General features: G+C 40.6%; 1 pseudogene; it reads right to left on the bottom strand.

Moving 5' to 3' along the window:
- Positions 1-3,926: 3,926 nt before the first annotated feature.
- Positions 3,927-8,753, bottom strand: LOC123934631 (annotated as a pseudogene).
- Positions 8,754-21,362: the final 12,609 nt, after the last annotated feature.

Below are 21,362 nucleotides of genomic sequence, written 5' to 3'. Positions count from 1 at the left end.
TTGGTTGAGTTTTAGCAAGTTATAATTTTTGAGGGTTATTTCTTCTTTTAAGTCATCAAATTTATTAGTATGAAGTTGTTTATAATATTCCCTATTACGTTTTTAATTATGTAGGATCTATAATACATCCTCTTTCATTCCTGGTGATTTGTGTATTTTTTCATTTTATTTTTGCTCTTCTAGTGAAAGGATTATTAATGTTACTGATTTTTTTCAAAAAATTTCCCTTTGTTAATACTTACATTGTGTATTTTTTCTGTTTTCACTATAATCAACCTATGTCATTGAATTTGAACTTTCTTATACATAGCAGCATGCAGTTAGATTTTTTTTTGTTTTTGTTTTTTTTTATTTATTTATTTACAGCATAACAGTGTTCATTGTTTTGGCATCACACCCAGTGCTCCATGCAGTATGTGCCCTCCCTATTACCCACCACCTGGTTCCTCAACCTCCCACCAGACCGCCCCTTCAAAACCCTCTGGTTGTTTTTCAGAGTCCATAGTCTCTCATGGTTCATCTCCCCTTCCAGTTTCCCTCAACTCCCTCTCCTCTCTATCTCCCCATATCCTCCATGTTCTTTGTTATACTTCACAAATAAGTGAGACCATATGATACTTGACTCTCTCTGCTTGACTTATTTCGCTCAGCATAATCTCTTCCAGTCCCGTCCATGTTGCTACAAAAGTTGGGTATTCATCCCTTCTGATGGAGGAGGTGGAGGGATAGATAAAACAGGTGAAGAGGATCAAAGAGTATGGTTTTCCAGTTAATTTTCTTAGAGAATTTACTTATTTATTTGATAGAGAGGGAAAGATGGAGAGTACACAAGCAAGGGGAGCAGTAGGCAGAGGGAGAGAGAAAAGCAGTTTTCCTGCTTGAGCAGGGAGCCTGATGCAGGGCTCAATCCCAGGACACTGGGATCATTACCTCAGCCAAAGGCAGATGCTTAACCAACTGAGCCACCCAGGTACCCCCAGTTTTCCAGTTATAAAATAAATAACACACAGTGATGTAATGTACAGCATAGGGAATATAGTAAAAAAAAAAGGTACAGATGTGAAATTTAGAAAAATAAGTAGTATGATGGCTAGATCTTTGAGCAGAATCTTTGCCAGCAAAGTTTTTGTTAATTTGGTTTTGGAACTCAGAGTTTTTAAAATAGTGAAAAGAACGTGCAGTACTAGGAAAATCTGGAAGATGTTGTCAGTTGACTTTAAAGCAAAAACCTGGAGTTTCTATCAGTCATTGTTTTCAATGAAGTTCTTCAGTTTTGGGGAGGGAGAAAAAAAATCGGTGCAAGTCCAGCTAAGCAACAGTTCAAGATGAAATGCAGAATGAAGACGTTGTGCTTTCCACACTGCTGCCATGGCACTGGAACATACACTGTTGTAATTTGAGTCTGTTTTTGGACAAACAGTATGAAGTCTCTTTCTCTAGGATCTTCTCTGAGGGAATTCTTAGTACTTCTTGAAATTACTGTTGTAAATCTGTGTCAGAACTACCTCACCGGTTTTGATCTTTTAAATAAAGCATAGGGATATTTAGTTCATCATGTGTCTCCTTGGCAGTGTCTCTTGACGTCATACCTGGATGGTTGGTCACAGTGCCTGTCCTCTGGCACCTGCAGCATCTATATAGCTTGCTAGGTAGTATCACCTTCTAGATTATGTGGGAGTTCTCTACTTATATGGAAATGATGTGCTTTGGGAGGCTGTCTAACTAGTATCATGGTGAACTAGGTTAACATCCTTTTAAATTCCAGCTCAGCTATTTAAAAATAGCTGGGTGGACTTGGGCTTAGAAAAGCTTTTTAATTTGTCTGTCTCAGAAACAGGGTAAAATTAATACCTACCTCATAACATTATTGTGAAAATTAAATAAGGCCCATTTAAAATACTTCCATCACTCATAAATACTACATAAGCATGCAGTCAATTTGAACTATTACTTTTGTTTCACTAGACTCTTAGAAAAGTTTGGGACTGTGTGTGTTTTCAATTTTGTACCCCAAGAATCTAGCACAATGTCTAGCCCATTGCTCATAATAATTTCTTTGTTACCTGAACTATGCAACAGAAATAAAGATACTGATGCTTGAATTTTTAAACCAACAGAAAAGGAAGTTTTCATTCAAATTCATTAAAATAAATTTAATTTTTAAAAAATGTATATGTGAATTGTACAATGTAGCCCATGCACACACCATCCAGCCTAATAAATTAAACTATGATTATGCTAAAGTTTTGTGGTCTTTGAGTCATTATTATGGTTCTGTAAATTTTTTTAGTAACTCAGTGTGAGACTTTATTCGCTGAAAAGCAAACAAAACACACACCCAGAGCAGAAGCATGAGCCATGGAGTATACATGTTCAAGTTCCTTCCTGAAGCAATGCATCTTAATTTCATTGTTTTTTGAATTTTTTTTAGTATAGTTGACACACAACATTACATTAGTTTCAAGTGTACAACATAGTGATTCGAAAGTTTACACATCATGTTATGCTTACGACAATGTTATTACAATATCATTGACTGTATTCTTTAGGTTATGCCTCTTATATCCATGAATTATTTATTCCATAACTGGAAATACTCATCTTCCACTCTCCTTCACCCATTTAGCCCTTTCCCTTCACCCCCCTCTGCTTTGGCAACCATTACTTTGTTCTCTAAATTTATAGGTCTGATTCTGCTTTTTGTTTCTTTACTCATTCATTCTTTTTAGATTCCTCATATGAGTGAAATCATACGGAATTTGTCTTTCCTAATCCAAGACAATGCATTTTTAAGAGTGAGTTCAAAGCAATGACATTTAACAATCATTTCCACTAAGAAACCAGTTCAGTCACCAAAGCTGAATTTGGCAGCTTTGCCACCTGAAGATTCGGTCAGCCTAAACTAGAATGCAGTGGTCCAGTTGCAACTAAACTGTGTTTAAAAGAAAACCTACCAGCTTTATCCTTTTATTTCAGTGTATATTCTCAATCAACACTAGGAATTATCCCACATATTTTAGAAGGACAAAAAATGAAAATGTAGAAAATAAAAATAGAAGGTCATGTTTCTTTATATTTATTTAATTAACAGAATGCAATATTTTTCACACCTATTATTTTGTCTGGGAGTCTGACAAGTTTAGTTTTCTTCCCTGAATTTCACTGTAACCAATAACAGCATAGTCTTCTCACCTTCCTTTTAATTGTATTTATTTAGTGTTGAATATATCACACATTCATACAACTTAAGATTTTAAAGTAACAAAGGGTACATATTTAATCCTTTATTAAAAGTACAGTGAAAAAGAAACTGCAGTGAAATAATTACCAGTTGTAAATATTAATTTCAATTTGTTTCCACCTAAATCAAATCTAAATATGTCCATAAATACGGCCATTCCAAAAGTACTGCCATACAGTCCCTAGTATATGGTGTTTATTTATGACACAAGTAACTTTGAAAACAAAGTGATACAAATTAACAAAACACTGTAGATTTCTAATCTATCTAGATATCTAATCTATCTAATCTAATCAGGCTAAATTTCACCTGATATTTAAAATTCCATGCAATTCCATGCAAACTATAGTAATGTAGAGTTTATCCAATGCATATGCATGTATGAGTTTGTATGTACTCTTAGAACAAAGGCGATTTCAAGTGGTGAGGTATAAAAAATTTCAAAATACCTAAAACATAGAAATTGAAACTCTAGAGCCAATTCAGTAAATTAATCTTTAGAAGACAGCTTAATATGATTTTTTCAATTAGTGAAGTTCTTTTTAATCAAAATTTATCATTTAAAAAATACACATTTACAACCTGATGACTGTAGAGAAAATTTGCATTACTTTTGACAAAGTCAGTCACCATAACTGTAAAAAGCAGTTTGGTTAACTCAACAGTCTATGATCAGTTGTAAGTACTAAGTCCTGGGACTTGCTTTTTTTTGAGTAAGTCCCAGAGATTGCTTTAATCCAAGTATGCATCTCTTCAGGGCTATCAGCCTGCACACAGAAAGTTCAAAATAATGTTACACTTTCAAAGAGTTTGTCCCTCATCATTACATTGCTCTGTCTACATTCCTGTACTTCATGATCTTCTTTAAGTGGTATTATCAGAGAGTTTCCTTTACCAGTTTAGCTTTGAAGTAGCCTATTGTGTTTTCATCCAATTGAAAAAAATATCTTCTCTTCCAGTTGCTTCATCACCATTCCTTGCTTAATACAATATCCAGCATTAATAATTGCACTATCTGAAGGAGGTTTAGGAGTAAAGAAGACTGCTTCATGACCACATCAAATTATTTGTCAGTACTTTCACCATACTTATGTACTTCTTAGGGAGTTAGAGTAATGATGGTTATACCACCAATGCCAGTTTTCCAAGATGCTTGCTTCTTCCTACATTCACCTTGTTGACTTAGGTTATCAGAATGATGCTTTGAATCTGACTGCTTTGTTACTGTAATTTTATAGCTTAGTTCAACACATTTACTCATTCCACTAGATTCTGCTTGTAAGGATATACTTCCTCATCCCTGTATTCATGACAAGAAAGATTTCAGCCTTCGGTCTTAGCTTACTTGCATCACTACCTTTGAAATGTAGATAAGATTAATGGCTCCAATGTATCATGATCCAGAAGGTAGGTTCTGTGGATTACCCATGTACCATACAAAACAATCTTCTCTGGACAAAGGAAGATGGTGGTGGAGTAGGAGGTCACTTCATCCCATGAACACAGCTAAATAACTATCAAATCATCCTAAATACCCCGGAAATCAACCTGAGAATTGACAGAAAAAATTCCACACCTACAGATAAAGAAGAGTCTACATCAAAGAAGGTCCAAAGTGTGGAGACCCGTTTTAGGGGAGAAATGTATTGTGGGTGTAGCAGGGGGGAGGGAGCCCTAGTTGAGGAGAGGGCAAGAGAGAGAGAGAGGAGCACATGGGAGAACACACAAAGAGAATATTTCCCCAAAGTCATCATCTTGGAAAATAAGAAGGGCTGAAATTCACGAGTTCTTACAACAAGCAGAACTTAAAGTCTGGAGTTTCATCTTTCTTAAAAGATTTTATTTATTTATTTGCCAGAGAGAGAGAGCACACAAGCAGGGGGGAGCAGCAGGCAAAGGGAGAAGCAGACTCCCCGCAGAGCAGTGAGCCTGATGCAGAGCTTGATCCCAGGACCCCAGGATCATGATCTGAGCCAAAGGCAGCTGTTTAACAAACTGAGCCACTCAGGTGCCCCTAAAGCCTAGAGGTCAGTAAGCTTGGCTGGGATAGAGCCTGAGGTCACGGTGCTGCTCCTGGAGAGAAGGGAGGCAAACAACACAGGGCTAGACATCATGGAAACAGTAATCAAAGAATGCCTGGGGCACACATGGGTGGATTACTCACTTTTCTCATAGTGTGTCCCTGAGAGGTAGCGTTTATGGAGACAAGTCTCCAGGAAGAAAGGAGCTTTCCGGCACCATTTTCCTACCCTGTCCCTCAGCATAAACACAGAGACACTTGTGGGAAACAGTGTAGCACCAACACTGGATGCCCAATTTGCTTACACCAAACACCACCACCCTACACTCTGGCAGTACTACCATTCTTAGTCACACATGCCTCAGTTCTTCCTCCAGAAGATGAGCACAAACCACTGCCCACACCACATCTTCAAACAGAGAATTCTGCCGAGCCTTATTCTGGTGGAGATAGTATCATGTCTCATTTCACAAGCAGTCCAGAGCACACGTAATTAAAAAATCACCACAACTGGCTAAGGACCATACACTGCCCGCAGCAGGAGAAGAGAACCTCTGCAGATGACTGGCCTGAAGGAGAGACAGAACACAACAGCAGAGTGCACATCGCACAAACCAAAGACATTCCCTGAAGTGGCAAGCCCTGGGAAAGTCATAACACTTCTTCAAAGGGCATTAATTTCAGGAACTAGAAACATGATTGCCTTTTCTAAGTCAGAGAAGAAGACAGAGACCTAGACAAAATGAGAGGATGGAGGGATTTATCCCATATGAAAGAGCAAGATAGGGCCATCTTTAGAGACCTAAGTGAAACACATATAAATAACATGTCTGATGGAGAATTTAAAGCAACAATCATAAGGATACTCACTGGGCGTGAGAAAAGAATAGAAGACACGAGGGAGACCCTTATTACAGAGATAAAATGTTAAAAAAGAATTAATCAGAGATGAAGAGTGCAATAAATGAGATTGGAAACAGGCTTGATGCAAGAACAGCAGGCTGGAAGAAGGAGAGGAACAAACAAGTGACATAGAGGACAAAATAATGAAGCTAAACAAAAGAGAGAAAGAGGAATTATGCAACGTGAGAATAGACATAAGGAATTCAGTGACTCCGTCAAAGTTAATAACATTGTATTATAGAAGTCCCAGAAGAAGAAGAGAGAGAAGGGGGGAAGAAAGCTTATTTGAGGAAATGATAGCTGAAAACTTCCCTAATCTGGGGAAGGAAAGAGACATCCAGGTACAGGATGCATAGAGAACCCCCATCAAAATCAACAAAAGCAGGCCAACACCAACACATATTGTAATTAAATTTGCAAAATATAGTGATAAAGAAAGAAAAATCTTAAATGTAGCAGGACAGAAGCAGTCCTTAACTTACAAGGGAAGACCCATAAAGTTAGCTTCAGATCTCTCCACAGAAACTTGGCAAGCCAGAAGAAACTGGCATGATATATTCAAAGTGCTGAATGGGAAAAATCTGCAGGCAAGAACACTCTATCCAGCAGGGCTATCATTCAGAAGGAGAAATAAAGAGTTTCCCAGACAAACAAAAACAAAGGGAGTTTATGACCAGACCACTAAGCCAGCCCTGCAAGAAATATTAAAGGGGGCTCTTTGAGTGGGAAAGACAGGCCAAAAGTGACAAAGACAAGAAAGGATCAGAGAAATCTTGGGAAACAATGACAAAACAATAATAAAATGGCACTAAATACGTATCTATCAATAATAACTTTGAAAGCAAATGGATGAAATGCTCCAATCAAAACATATAGGGCATCAGAATGATTTTAAAAAAAAGACCCATTTGTATGCTCCCTATAAGAGACTCCTTTCAGACCTTTAGGCAAATTGCAGGTTTGTCTTTAGACAAATGCAGATTGAAAGTGAGGGGATGACCAAGGCACATGGGTGGTTCGGCCAGGTATGTGTCTACTTTTGGCTCAGGTCATGACCTCACATCCTGGCCTCTGTTTGGTGGGAAGTCTGCTCCTCCCTCCTAATCTCCTTCACTCTCTGTTTCAAATAAATAAATAAAATCATTTAAAAAAACCTGGGGGCATAGAGAACCATCTATCACATTAACGGACAACAAAAGAAAGCTGGTGTAGCCATGCTTACAACAGACAAACTAGATTTTAAACCAAAGATGGTAACAAGAGATGAAGAAGGTTACTTTATCAAAATAAAGGAGACAAAACAACAAAACAACAAGGAGACCTAACAACTGTAAATATTCATGCACCCAACATGGGAGCACCCAAATATATAAAACAATTAATGACAAACACAAAAGAAATAATTGATAAGATACAATAACAGTAGAGGACTTTAAAACACCACTTAGATCAGTAGACAGCATTGAAACACAGCATCAACAAGGAACCAATGGCTTTGAATGACACTGGACCAGACTGACTTTTTTTGTCTTGATAGAAAAGTACTGGAGCACCTGGGTGTCTCAGTCAGTTAAGTGTCTGCCTTTGGTTAAGGTCATGATATCGGGATCCTGGGGTTGAGTCCTGTGTCAGACTCCCTGCTCAGTGGGGAGTCTGCTTCTCTCTCTCTCTCTTCCCCTCTGCCCTCTGTTCCTGCTCTTTTATGCCTTGCTCTCTCTCTCTCAAGTACATAAATGAAATCTTAAAAAAAATAGGAAAAGAAAAATACTTAAAGGTTTTAATTCTCTGAATACTAAGAGTTAATATTTTATGATTACCCTTTGAAAGCAGGGTACTTGGGAGCAATTTTGAAGTTTTCAAAATCAGTATAAAGCTTATTAAATCCAACATCACTTTCACAGACTGCAAGATGACTTCCTTATAAAAGAGGAGCAGCCAGGTTTGGGGTGGGTCTGTCACTGTACTCAGCTACATTTCTGTTGGGCACAGAGTCCAGGGCCCTTCCCGCTCCATCCATGGGGGCCTTGATTCAGTGACACTTTATTTCATGTGTCCCTCGAAAAGCCCTTTCTGATGTTCCCTATCCATGCAGTCCCGTAAGGGCGATACCGTCCTCTCAGCCTGAATGCATTTATTGGAGTGCACGTGAAATAAAGAGCCATCCCCTCACAAGATGAACTTCTTATTTTCTGTGGCAGTTTCCGGCAGACATGCAGGTTGAGAACACCCGTTCCTGCATGCACAGCTATGCAGGCTGTGGCCTTCATTCTGGGACATGTACTTGAAAAACTGCTTCTGATGCATTCCATGACAGAGGTCCAAAAGGACCCGGTGTCCCACGATTTGGTTTTCACTGGGAGGGTGAGAGTCAAAGCAGTGCCCTTTCAGTCGTTTGTTCCAGAACATCCCAAAGAAGGTAGGCTTGTGGTCAGGTCCGTGCAATTCTGGGTACATGTTCTCCAAGAACACCTGAAACCCTTCCACTGGAGTTTTGCATGGAGCTGCCTCCTCTCTGTACATCCCCAAAGGGCTCCACAGGGGCGGGGGGCTGTGAAGGTCGTAGAGCTCTTTAAATTCATCCATCCACATGTCAGCTGTTCAGATGCTGCTGGCCCACAGCCTTGTTGCAGGAGTAGGGTTGAGTATACTTTTTAGTATATGTGCTGCCGAAGCGAGCACTTGAGTATACTTTTTTTAAAAAACTGACTATCCAGCCAGCCTCGAGATAACTGCAACTCCTGAAACATAGTAGCAATGTGCTTTTTGAAAGTAAAGCTTACATTTTGAAACAGTTTGAGGCTTACGGAATTACCACGAAGAGAGTAAGACAGTTCTCATATACCCCACAATCCCATTTCCTCTATTATTATCATTTTATGGTAAAGTGGCACATTGTAACAAACTGATATTGAGATGTTATCAGTAACCAAAGACTATATTCAGACTCTCTCAGCTTTTCTCTAATGTTGTTTTTGTGTTCCGAGAGCCCATGCAGGGTACGACCTCATTGTTAGTACTCTTAGTATCTTCTTAGGCTTCCCGTGGCTGTGACAGTTCTGTGGATTTCTGTGAGTTTTAGGCCCCTGGCAGTTGGAAATTTGTATCAACACTCCAAAGTTCTTTAGCTTACTCTTAGCACGGTATGTCTTTCTCCATCCCTTTACTTAAGCCTATCAGAATCGCCCTACTGAAAGTGGGAGCTTGCAGACAATATATACTGCTGCAGTTGTAAAATTCACTCTGACTTTTGATTGCTATTTAGAGACCATTTCCATTTAAAGTGGTTTCAGAAATACTTGCACTGATATCAACCATGCCTGTAGCTCTTTTCTATTCATTACAAGAGGCTCACTTTCCTGCTTTCTCTGGTTTTAATTGAACATTTTACACAAAGGCAGTTTTTTTTGTTCACTTCTTAGTGTATCAATTATAGGTACCTAAAAACATTTTAGATCTTTCCTTAGAGGTTGCATTTCGTTTCAAACTAATGTAGGGGCACCTTCAAATGACACTATTGACAGACCGAGCAGGTAACTTACACTATTTCTGCCCATTTTTCCATGACTGCCATTCTTTTCACTTACTCTCCGGCTATGTTATGACTCTCATTATTGAAACGTTTATTTGGCATTTGTCAAGAATAAGATAAATTTTATTATTTAAACAAGTTACTTTTGGGGTGCCTGGGTGGCTCATTTGGTTGAGCATCTGCCTTTGGCTCAGGTCATGATCCCGGAGTCCTGGGGTCCAGTCCCACATTGCATCGCATCTCCTTGCTTCTGACTCCCTGCCCAGTGGGAAGTCTGCTTCTCCCTCTCCTCACTGTTCCTGCTCTCTCTCAGGAACTCTCTCTCTCTCTCCTCTCTCAAATAAATAAATTTTAAAAAACATAAACAAACAAGTTACTTTTTGATCTATTAAGAAAAATTAACTTTGTTTACCTTCATGCGTTTCTTCCCTGAGGCACTTCCTTTCTTATGTAAATCCAAATTTCTGGCCTTTATCATTTCTCTTCTTCCTGAATAAAATCTTTCCATTTTTTGCAGGATAGGTCTAATGGTGACAGTTCCCTTCATTTTTCTTTGTCTGAGAGAAGAAGTCTTTATTTACTCTTCTTTACCAAATGGTTTTAACCAGATATATAAGGATGCTAGGTTGGTGAATTATTTTTCTTTTGGCACACTAAAAATGTCCCCTAATTCTCTTTTGCTTGCATGGTCACTCACACGACTTCACTGTAATTTTCCTCTTGTTCCTCAATGGGAAAGGAGGTTTCGTTCTTGGTGTGCTTGGCGTGTGTGTGTGCATGTGCGTGTGCGTGTGTGTCTTGGTCTGGCTTTCTTCCAGATTTCTTGATTATCTTTTCTTTTATTCACATCTATAGGCCACGAGGGAGCTTGCTGTCCTGTGAGCTTTCTGGGTATCTAATTCAGTGCTTGTCAGTAATTTGGAAACTTCACAGTCATCATTCTTCAACTATCTTTTCTCCTCCTTTTCCCCTTACTTCCACTTCTGGTATTCCAATTATGTCTACGTCATGTATTTTGAAATTGTTCCACAGTTTTTGGATGTTCTACTCTGCATTTTTTCATATTTTTTTTTGTTGTTGTTGTTTGTTTTTTTGTTTGTTTGTTTTTTTTTTTTTTGCGGACGACTTTGGGAAGTCCTTGTTGGCCATTCTTCAAGGTCACTGATTCTTTACCTGGGCAGGTCACAACTCCCGAGGACACTATCAAAGACATTTTTCACAGCTATTGCCGTAGTATGAATTCTGGCATTCCCTGTTCATTCTCTTTCACAGTTTCCACCTATCTACCTCCGTTACCTATCTATTATTGCATGTTGTCTGCTGATCCCATTAGAAATCTGAACATATTTATCATAGTTGTTTATCTTCCCTGTCCGATCCCTCTAGCTGCTGTGTCATATCTGAATTGGATCTATATTGCTTCGACTGTTTGCTCTTTCTGGGACTCAGATGATTCAAATGTTAGCCCATTGGCTTTCATCCCACAGCTCCCAAACTCTGTCCATGTTTGTTTGCTTGTTGCCGTTTTCCTTAACAACATATTCATTCCTGAACAACAGCATAGTCTGATCTGTCCTCAAGTTCACTGATTTCATCCTCTGTCACCTAAAGTCTACAATGGATCCCAGCCAGCAGTTTTTTATTTTCTTTATTATGTTTTTAAATATTTAATTTCCATTGGGCATGTTTCATATTATGTCTGTAACTTGGCAGAATTTGCTATCTTTTTTTAATTTCATAGTAATCCATAATTACTCCTTCAAGAAATTTTATATTGGCTACTTTAAAATTTTTGCAAGCGAGTCCTGACATCTAATTCATCACTGTTGTTGTCGGGGTTTGCCTTTTCTCATTTAAGCTTTGACTTCCCTGGCTCTACGTCTGAAGAACAATTCTTTATCCTGACCTGCACAGTCTGGGTAGTCTATGAAAAGACTCTTGATCCTTTCATAGTAAGTTGCCCTGTTTTAAGGTTCGGCCTGCCTGTTCTGGCCTACATCGGGGGGATGCAGTTCCACTGTCACCTCATCCCATGAGGTTTTGCAAAGCGTTCCTGAACCACGTTGTTCTGAGTCCACTTGATTTTCTGAAGGGTGACTGCCAGACATGCCCGTGGTAGCAGAAAAGGCTTCCATGGGCCATGGGATGTCACTAGGTGGGGGTGTGGGATTCAGGGCCTAAAGGATACAGAACATTCTGGCCTGGCCTGTGTTTCAGTCACCCAGTACCACTGGCCTTCCTGCTCTATATCTGCCAGTATACCCAGGGGAGGGGGTCGTCTACCATGACACTAGCTGCTGCTGGTGGGAGGGCTAGGAGCTGCAGGCTGGGTATTTCTCCACCACTGGGTGGAGTGTGGAGGCACCCCAAAACTAGATCGCCTTCTGGTACGAATGCCAGGCCCGGTTGCTTTCTGCCAATGAGTGGAGGGACTGCAGGCTCCTGGCCTGGATGTTTTGCTGGGCAGAATGACATGAGCCGCCAAATCCAGTTGGAACCTTTCTGTTGGCTGGAGTAGAGAGAGACGCTGGCCTTGGATCCCCTTCTGCCATGGAAGGGACACCTAGGAGACATGAAGCCCACTGGAGTCACCTGTGCAGGTGGTGAGGCAAAACTGTGGTGGTCTTGAGAAGTGCACAGGTGGGCCAGGCCTCTGAGAATCAGCTATAGTTGCTGTTTTGGGAAGGTGGATCCTGCTGTTTCCTTCATTTGGAGGGGCCCAGTGGATGGACCCGCCCCCCAGGCCAGGCCTAGTTCTTGCAAATGCTGCAGGTATTTCTCTTATGTGTCTATCTCTCCTTTATGTCACAGTTAAGCTTCCATTTTTCCTGATGTTCACCCATTGAAAGCAGACCCTGGTTTTTTTTCTTTGTTATTGTTTGTTTTGTTTTTTGTTTTTGTTCGTGTTTTTGCCGTGTCTACGTACTTTATTACTTTCTCCTTTCTTCCTTTGTTTTTCTAAGAGTATTGGCATTTCTTTGATGCCCATCGCTGAAACTCGATTTAATGCTAGATAGTGGTAGGGGCACAGGGGTGACTCACATGGTTAAGCATCTGTTTTTGGCTCAGGTCATGATCTCTGCGTCCTGGGATGGAGCCCTGCCTTGGGCTCCCAGCTCAGCAGGGAATTTGCTTCTCCCTCTCCTTCTACCTCTCTCCTTGTGCATGTTCTCTCTCTCTCTCTCTCTCTCTCTCTCTCTGTATCTCTCTGTCTCAAATGAATAAATAAAATCTTTTTTTTTAATTTTTTTTATTTATTTGACAGAGAGAGAGAGATCACAAGTAGGCAGAGAGGCAGGCAGAGAGAGAGGGAGAAGCAGGCTCCCTGCTGAGCAGAGAGCCCGATGCGGGGCTTGATCCCAGGACCCTGAGATCATGACCTGAGCCGAAGGCAGAGGCTTAACCCACTGAGCCACCCAGGCGCCCCTAAATAAAATCTTTTAAAAAAAGAAGACAAAGGTCAGGGAATTCACCATAGCATAGATATTCAAATCCTTAGGTCCTTAGGTAGAACACGTTTTCCTTTCTACCGGTTACACTCTTTTTGTGATAATTTGTTGAAATATTTCCAAGGAAATCATTTGAATTTAGAGGGTAGAAGCAGAAAGAAGTGAGTCTCCGCTATCATCCCCGCTAACCAATATTCTTGTCCGTATTTTTCTAAGTACAACTCTATGCTATGTTCCTAATCTGTCCTTTGGACATTCTTCACTAATGCCTGGCTATGATTAAAGATCCGGTTAGAACACCCTTCTCCCTCTTTCCATGCCTCTATGTTTGCCTTAAAAATGTTAGCTTTATGTACAGCTCTTTCACTTGATTTGTTATTTTTATGAACATTTTGCTCTCAACAGCGATCTATTTGCCTCAGGTTTTCTATCATTTTTGACTGAGTTCGTACGATACTAAATTCATTAAAGCAGAGTCCTTAGAATAAATGTCCCTGACTTAGCCCATGCTTCCAATCTTTTGCCTATTGCTTTTATACTTGAATGACAGAATTGATTGGAGGAAAAAAATTGTTAGGTCACACATTTTTCCTTGATGATTTGGTAGCTGTTGCTTTGTCAAAATGTGTGTTTCAAACCTCAGCATTCTACTAATACCTGGTAGGACAAGCTCCTGAAATTAATATTCTTTTGGAACATATTTCAGAGCAGGATTTGCATATTTATTTTAGACTAAAAAAAAAAAAGATGTAAAATTGATGTAGGGGTCATTTCCACTTCCACCTATGGTCGTGATGAAAGAGCCTGTTTCAGTCCTATTATCTCACAGAGAAAAACGAAAGTCTGGATAAAGGAGGAAGATAGCCAACATTGCTTAAAGGCATCAGAGAACTTCTTCTCTGCCCAGCACATCCAGGTGGAGGAAATCTGGAGAACAGAGAAGCTCTGCAGGGGAACGCAGCAATCCTGTGCTACTTTTCTCCCCTCAGGGAAGTGCTGAAGGCCAGAGTGCCCTGAGTGACAGGGCATCGTTCTATAGACAAAGCACCCACCAGGTGAGAGAAGACAGCAGCTCCCCAGAAAACTCATGGGGCTAGGGAACAAAACTCAGAGTCTGACTTACAAACAGTCAATATTTGAGAAGTCGAGGCCTTAGGAAGAAGAAAGGCAGGCAGCCCTGAGACCTGCACTGGGTGGTTTTCTCCCTGGAGGCATTCCTCCATACCTAAGCTGCATAGGACCTGAGACTATGAAGCTGAGCAGACAGCTGTTCAAAGTCTCAACAGATTTCTCAGCAGTCCCAGGGTGTAGGGAAGTAGAAAGAGGCGTGCCTGCAGAACTCACCGGAAAGAGGGCCCCCAGAAAACACCCCAGACTGTCAGTGGGGACCCCTGAAGGGCTACCTACCATCCGGCAGGGGGGAAAACCTGAGGTGGTGCAAACCTTATAAAACCCGGAGCACCCTTGAGTCAGCTCAGGCCCTGGCTGTATTGATGTCATGGCCCCTACCCTGGAGGCCTGCCAGGGAGAAGGTAAAACTTCTATGGAGGGAGACGCATCCTCCAGGAGCACTCAGCTTTTCCGTAAACAATGCCTGACACTTAATTAAACCAGCAGACTCATCAAAAACCAGATGAAGAGAAAGGAAGAGATAAACATCCCCCAGAATACCCCAATACCATACTTACTGGACACAGACTGTGAAATAGTTATGATTAATATGTTCAAGAATATGGATGAGAAACTGAGGTTTCATCGGGACACTAGAATTTCTAAATCAAATGGATACACTGAAAAATGGAAAACTAAAAACTACAATCACTGACACCATGCATTCCACATTTGAGTGTAACAGCATACCAGAACCGGCAGAAGGAGGGGGAAGACAGGGCAAACTTCAGGGAGAGGGCAAGCAGAAGGCTGGCAGGCGCACAGGTTTGTCCATGGGATCACAGAGACACAGCTTGTGCGTAGAAGGAGCAGGGCAGACGATGATTTCAGCAGCAGCTAATACCTATGCAGCCCTTGCTCGGTACCGGACACTCTGCGTGGGCTCTGCCATCATTATGCAGAGACAGACTTAGGTACCCCTTCTGGAAGGCTGCCTCTGGCCCTCGGGAGACACTTCTGCCTCCTGATCAAAAGCCCTAAAATGTTTTTATTGTGGCAAAAACGTATGTAGAGTGTGACATGGTCACTGTAATCGTCTGAAGTGTACAATTCAGGGGCATTAATTAGGTTCACAATCTTGTGCAACTATGACCACTCTTGCCAAACCGTTTACTACTGTGAACAGAAACTCTGTGCACATTGAACAATGACTCCCCCTCTACTCTTCCCACCTAGTCCCTGGTATCCTCTACTCTACTTTCAGTCTCTATGATTTGGCCCCCTAAAAATGTCTGAAAAGACATTTGAACCATCCGTCAAATCCTGAGGGATGTGTCGTTTTGTGTCGGGGTTGTTTTGCTTAACGTAAGGTTTGCAAGCTTAACCGTCTTGTAGCATGTAACCTAAAGACACTGTTCAAGTTAGAAATACCAGGTTTCCGTTTTCTTTTCAGTTGGCAAGAAAAATTGGGAACCAACCTTTGGGATCCCACTGTAGGCATGTGCACAATTCACTGCATGGCTTGTCGGCCAGACCTCGGATATTTTAGGCGTGAGTTTAGGCAATGAGCAAGTAAGGTTTCCCCTTCCCCAACAAGTCTCCCAGCAATAGATGTGTTGTTTCAGTAAATGAGTGAGTGAGGTGTTCTCAGTTCTGTGAGACAGAAGAGAATTGAAAGGCTTTTCCATCACAGACCCTTTATTTTCTATTCAAGATTAAATTAAGTGAGATAAGAAATTATCTACACCGGATTCTCAGACCCCTGATAGTGAAGTTTCTTTTCTTAGTAGATGAATTGCTTCAAGATCAGAGCAGAGAAATTATACTCTCTCGTCTAACTCTCATCAGAGAAACCCGGCCATCTCCTGTGGAAAGGAAAACAAACAAAACACATTTTTACCCCCAGGGTCAGTGATGGTGGGACTCAACCTATTCACCGTTTCTCTCACATTAGGGAAATCCTTTCTGATATACATCCAATATAATCGACAGAGACAGCACTCAGCCACCACACTGCTTCTCCTTTCTCGTTTGGGTATCTGAAGGGTTTGCTTCATCTATTTCAAGACAGATTTTATAACTAATAGGCAAGCACGGAACTATCAACGGAATAATTAGTAGCATTAATAATGACAGGGCATCCTCCTGTGTCCTTGCTCTTACTCACCTACAGTATCTACTGTGAGCAGGTATGCTTCTTACCTTCAGTGCCTGGACTTTCTACGAAGAGCTGAGTAGGTCTACAGTAAGTTTTCAGAGGAAAGAGGGAATGTCACATGGCAACAACAGGCGAAACAGGCGAAACAACGACAGGCGAGTCTGCAGGATTATGAAGTCTCAACCAAGTGTCTCATGACATACGAAAACACTGATTGAAATTTAATGGAATACTAAACATTAAATATCTAGTCCAAAGACTAGATCCCGAGTTGTTTTAATAATGGGAATTTCCCTCTTCCTGGTACTCTTCAAAACAGACTCACACACCAACAACTCGTCAGCCTACAAATGGCGTTGAGTCACACGCATCTAACTAACTAGAGAACAGAGCATCCAGTTTGGCAGGATTCTCATGTCAGGAAACACAGTCCTTTAAGGATGGACACTAAGGACGGAGGAGAACCGAGTCAGACCCTTCTGGCTTGGGGTAAAACACGGTAGGGGAGTAAAGTCAGCATAACGAAGAACAACTCTTTGCCTTTGTGAGTGGCAACCGATTACTGGCGTGAAGTGGAGAATGGGGCATCAGAAAGGTCTTCCGGGAACTTCCTCTGATGTTCTGGCAGGACATCATCAGGCCTCTGATGTCACGACAGAGGCACGTGGGACCAACTGCACATCAGAGGCATTCTTTGTAAACTGTGGTCGGACGTACTGGCAACACGGCCAGGGTGGCTGCTACCTCCGAGTATGGTAAGATTGCTGAGTCTCTAAGCCACTTTCCCTACTGGTGTGTTAGGCCTTGAAGTCTTCTTGTGTCAGTGCATGGCTGAGCTCGTGTGATCCCACATGTCACTCTGGATCAGGCTGTGCAGCATGGGCAGCAGGGATAGTGTGGGGCAGTGTATTTGTTTACAAGAGCTGCCATAACCAAATGTCCCCCACTGGGTGGCTTTAAGAACAAAGGTTTATTTTCTTACAGTTCCAGAGTTAGGAAGGCCAAGATCAAGGTCCCTATATGGTTGGTTTCCCCCGGAGCCTCTCTTCTTGGCTTGCACATGGACACCGTCTTGCTGCCTCTTCACATGCCGTCTGTCTGGGTTCACACACCCCTGGTCTCTTTCCGTGTGTCCTAATCTTCTCTTCTCACAAGGACACCGGTCAGATGGGAGTAGGGACCACCCTCACAGCTTCATTTCAACCTGAGCATAACGTATTCAAAAGCCCAATCTTTGAGTACGGCCATATTCTGAGGTACTGGGGGTTAAAGTTTTAATATAGGAACCTTGCAGGCACGCAATTCAGCCCATAACAGGCAGGATCAGGTGTCTACTCTGTCAGTCCCATTTGTGCCACCATCTCCCATCATCAGAGATGTGGCCAGAATTAAAAGTGTGTCCCCTTCCTGACATGCAATATGTCTTGTACTATGCTGAGGAAAGAGCGGGCCCCTTGCACATGTTTATTTGGGTACATTTTATTTTGTATATATGTGTCTATATATATAAAATAACAACCTAGCATTAATATCTCCATGATGTCACATAATTATTATTTGTGTGCCTCCTTGAATGTTACTATAACTGTTTTTGGTTCTGGTTGACAATCATCAATGGTGAAGTTTCAATGTTCTTCATATTCCCCATAATTGTGTGCAAATTTTTCTGAAAATAACGATATTGCCTCCTTAGCTTTGGTTTTATAGTTCTGTTCTCACCTAGTATGTGGACCATTGGATGAATAATTTCCCAGAGTGTGTGGTGTGGACACTGTAGGCTATAGAGACTGCCTTAGAATGGAGTACATTTTCCCCAGTTTAAACTCAAATGAGGCTATTTTCTCCATGCATACTCCGAGGCTTGGTTTTTTTTTTTCCATTTTATTTATTTTTTCAGCGTAACAGTATTGTTTTTGCACAACACCCAGTGCTCCATGCAAAACGTGCCCTCCCCATTACCCACCACCTGTTCCCCCAACCTCCCACCCCTGACCCTTCAAAACCCTCAGGTTGTTTTTCAGAGTCCATAGTCTCTTATGGTTCGCCTCCCCTTCCAAATTTTTTTTTAATAAACATATAATGTATTTTTCAGACATTTCAGTCATGACTGATTTTGCTGTCATGTACTTTACTATAGTCGTGGTATCTGAGCAATAATGAAGCTGCTGAATTATTGTAATTTCAGCCTCTGTGTTTCTTCGTACCTGCCCTGTATCCTTGCACTTCCACCCCAGGATGTACGTTCGAGTATGGATTTATCTCCACTTATCTATGGAAACTGAGACACAGAGTGGTTAAAGAAATTTAACAAAGGAAATATTTTGAAATGCTAGACCCTGAATTTGAACCCCAGCTTTTTTGGTCACTTCTACTAGTCAGTTTTTGGTTGCTGTTAATAGAAAACTCCGTTAATAGCACAGGGATTAATTGGAGAGTTAGAGGCTTTTAAATATTGTCCTTATAGGGCCTGGAGATGTAAGTGTATTCATGGCCTCCCAGAATGATTACATATGTCAGAATTGGCCGCTAAAGGGAACTGTCACTGCTGCCACCATTGAGGAGTGGAAAAATCAGTATATTTTCAGTGCAACTGTTGGCTTAGGCATAGTGTGTATTAGTTGCCTACCTAAAGGCAGGAAAGTCTACCAGAGTTATTATCTCAGTGACGGTACTTCTTCAACTGGATCCATAGCTCCAAATCAAGCCTGCCTTACTCCACATCTCTCTACATTTAAAGTGGCTTTAAAGTAAATCTGATCAGTGTGCATCAGACTGACAACAGTAAAAGTATCAGCAACCTTAGGAGTAAAACTCTAGGAAATGGAGACTTAAGCTTTAAAATAGAGAGACAAGTTTATGATCAGAGCTCAAAGATATCCTGAGAGAACCAATATAAGGCATCCAACACAGTCTTCTGAACTCTGTGTTCACTAGTGCCTTGATATTTTCCTGCTCTTCTTTTAGCCCATCTAATACTACTATTCCTTAATCCTGGATGAAACTTAGAACTTGGCTTGTACTCTAGGCTGCTTGATGATGCTGGTGTATGTTGGGGAAAAAAGGGAATCTCCAAACCCAGAATACTATATTATGGTTTTTTTATGTATTTATGTGTTATGGTTTTGTTTAATTGGAATTCTTAAAATATAATTTTACAACTCCCAAGTCAGCCACTTTCCTATACTCCAAAAGTTTGTTCTATATCTTCCCCCATTCCTCGTTTTTCTTATTGCAATCTTCCCTCAAAATCTCCACACAGTTATCTCTTACTTCAGGAAGAAAACATAATTCCTCATAAAAGAACTCAACTGAATTATTCTTTCTCTCTTAAATTATCTATATTTCCATTCTCTGAAGATAATATAAGACTTTGTCCTCTTCCTCCATTTGTGATTTATACTCACCAAATCTCCCAATTCCTTTCTTGATATATAATTGATGCTACAAGCCAGTATGGCCTTAGAATTTTTTGTCCATGTTTGAACACCAAGTCCACTATTTTCTAGCTATGTAACCTTGGATAATTCACTCAGCCTCTCTAAACATCCATTTCTTATCTGTAAAAGAGAGTGATTTAAGATTACCTTCTTCACAGAATGTTAGGGAAAATAAAATGAGAGAACCCATAGAAAATAATTGAAATATTACCTGCTACTAAAAAACACTCAACAAAGTGAGTTATCATCAAATAGATGCAGTTTAATTGTAATGTACCCGATGAGAACGTGGATACCTTTTGAAAAAAGGTGGATAACTTCTCTAATCATATTGGTGTTGACAGTACTGAGACTACTTATGGAAAAATGCAATAAGTCAAATGAGTATTTTATTTTCTAATTTTATTATCCCTGTTATCATTGTAAACAATGTTAATGTTTCTCTCTCTTGGGTGGACCTGCCCCTGTGTTGAGACCCAAGGACGATGGCTTGTGAGGACATCCTGTCACTATTTCTCATTTTTTTCTTTAAGGTTTTAGAAGTGAAAAATCCTCTGTTCTCTAACAGAGATATTATTAAATAGTAGTCAGGTTAACATGCTCATGATCAATTCAGTTGACCCAGGTGAATCAAACATCCCAAGTCTTTGCTGCTTCCTTGCTAGTGCTAATCTTATGTGAACACAACTGCCTAAACCTTGCTTGATAAATTCTCCCAGAGACATTTTATTAAGTCTATCCAAGGTCTACAGAATGCCCAAGAAAGGCTCCAGCACGTGTGTGGAGTATTGTCCAAGGGTCTCTGCACATTCAACCTCTCAGTTCTTCCTATTCATTGTGAATAAACATGAATACTCTCTTTATGTGACAATAAATAATTAAACTATTACCAGAGGGGGAAAAAATAAAGGGGTTTGATATCTAATGGCTTGGAAACAGCACAGAACTAGTAACATAGTGGCAGCCCTAGACCAAAACCATGAAGGGTCCAGGTCTGTTAGATACAGAACATTTTTTCTAATCCTAAACTCTGGAGAACAATATTACTAAGTTATAAATCAGTCACCAATTTGTGAAGTATTTTGATTCATTTGATTTATTTAATATCCAACTTTATGACCTTATCTTGTACTTTGCAAATTGTATTTTCTCAAGATCTTTTTTTTTTTTCTATTTCAGTTTTATCTAAATTAAGATAATTTACAAACCAGCTCTTCCAGGCTTTGGCTCAAATGTTACAAACTCTCACTGAGGGTGAGATTCTACTGATTAGTGTCTATGGACTTTGTACATCTCAGGGGTCTTAATCAATTTAATAAGGCTGACATCCACAGCCCCATGTCATTACCACTAACTGAGGAAGGTTCCAACATGACATTTATTTGTTCTTGGACAAACCAGTACCAGCAATAGCAGCAGTGAGCAGGGTTCCAAGCCTCCAGAATGGGTCAAGAAAGTCTGTGGACCCAGGGTGTAACCGGGGGTGGGGGTGGGGCTCTTGGTGAGTGTGGCAGG

This window comes from Meles meles, chromosome X (genome assembly GCF_922984935.1).
Source record: "Meles meles chromosome X, mMelMel3.1 paternal haplotype, whole genome shotgun sequence".
In the NCBI taxonomy this organism is placed as follows: Eukaryota; Metazoa; Chordata; class Mammalia; order Carnivora; family Mustelidae; genus Meles; species Meles meles.
This window is presented reverse-complemented; position numbering and strand designations above follow the sequence as displayed.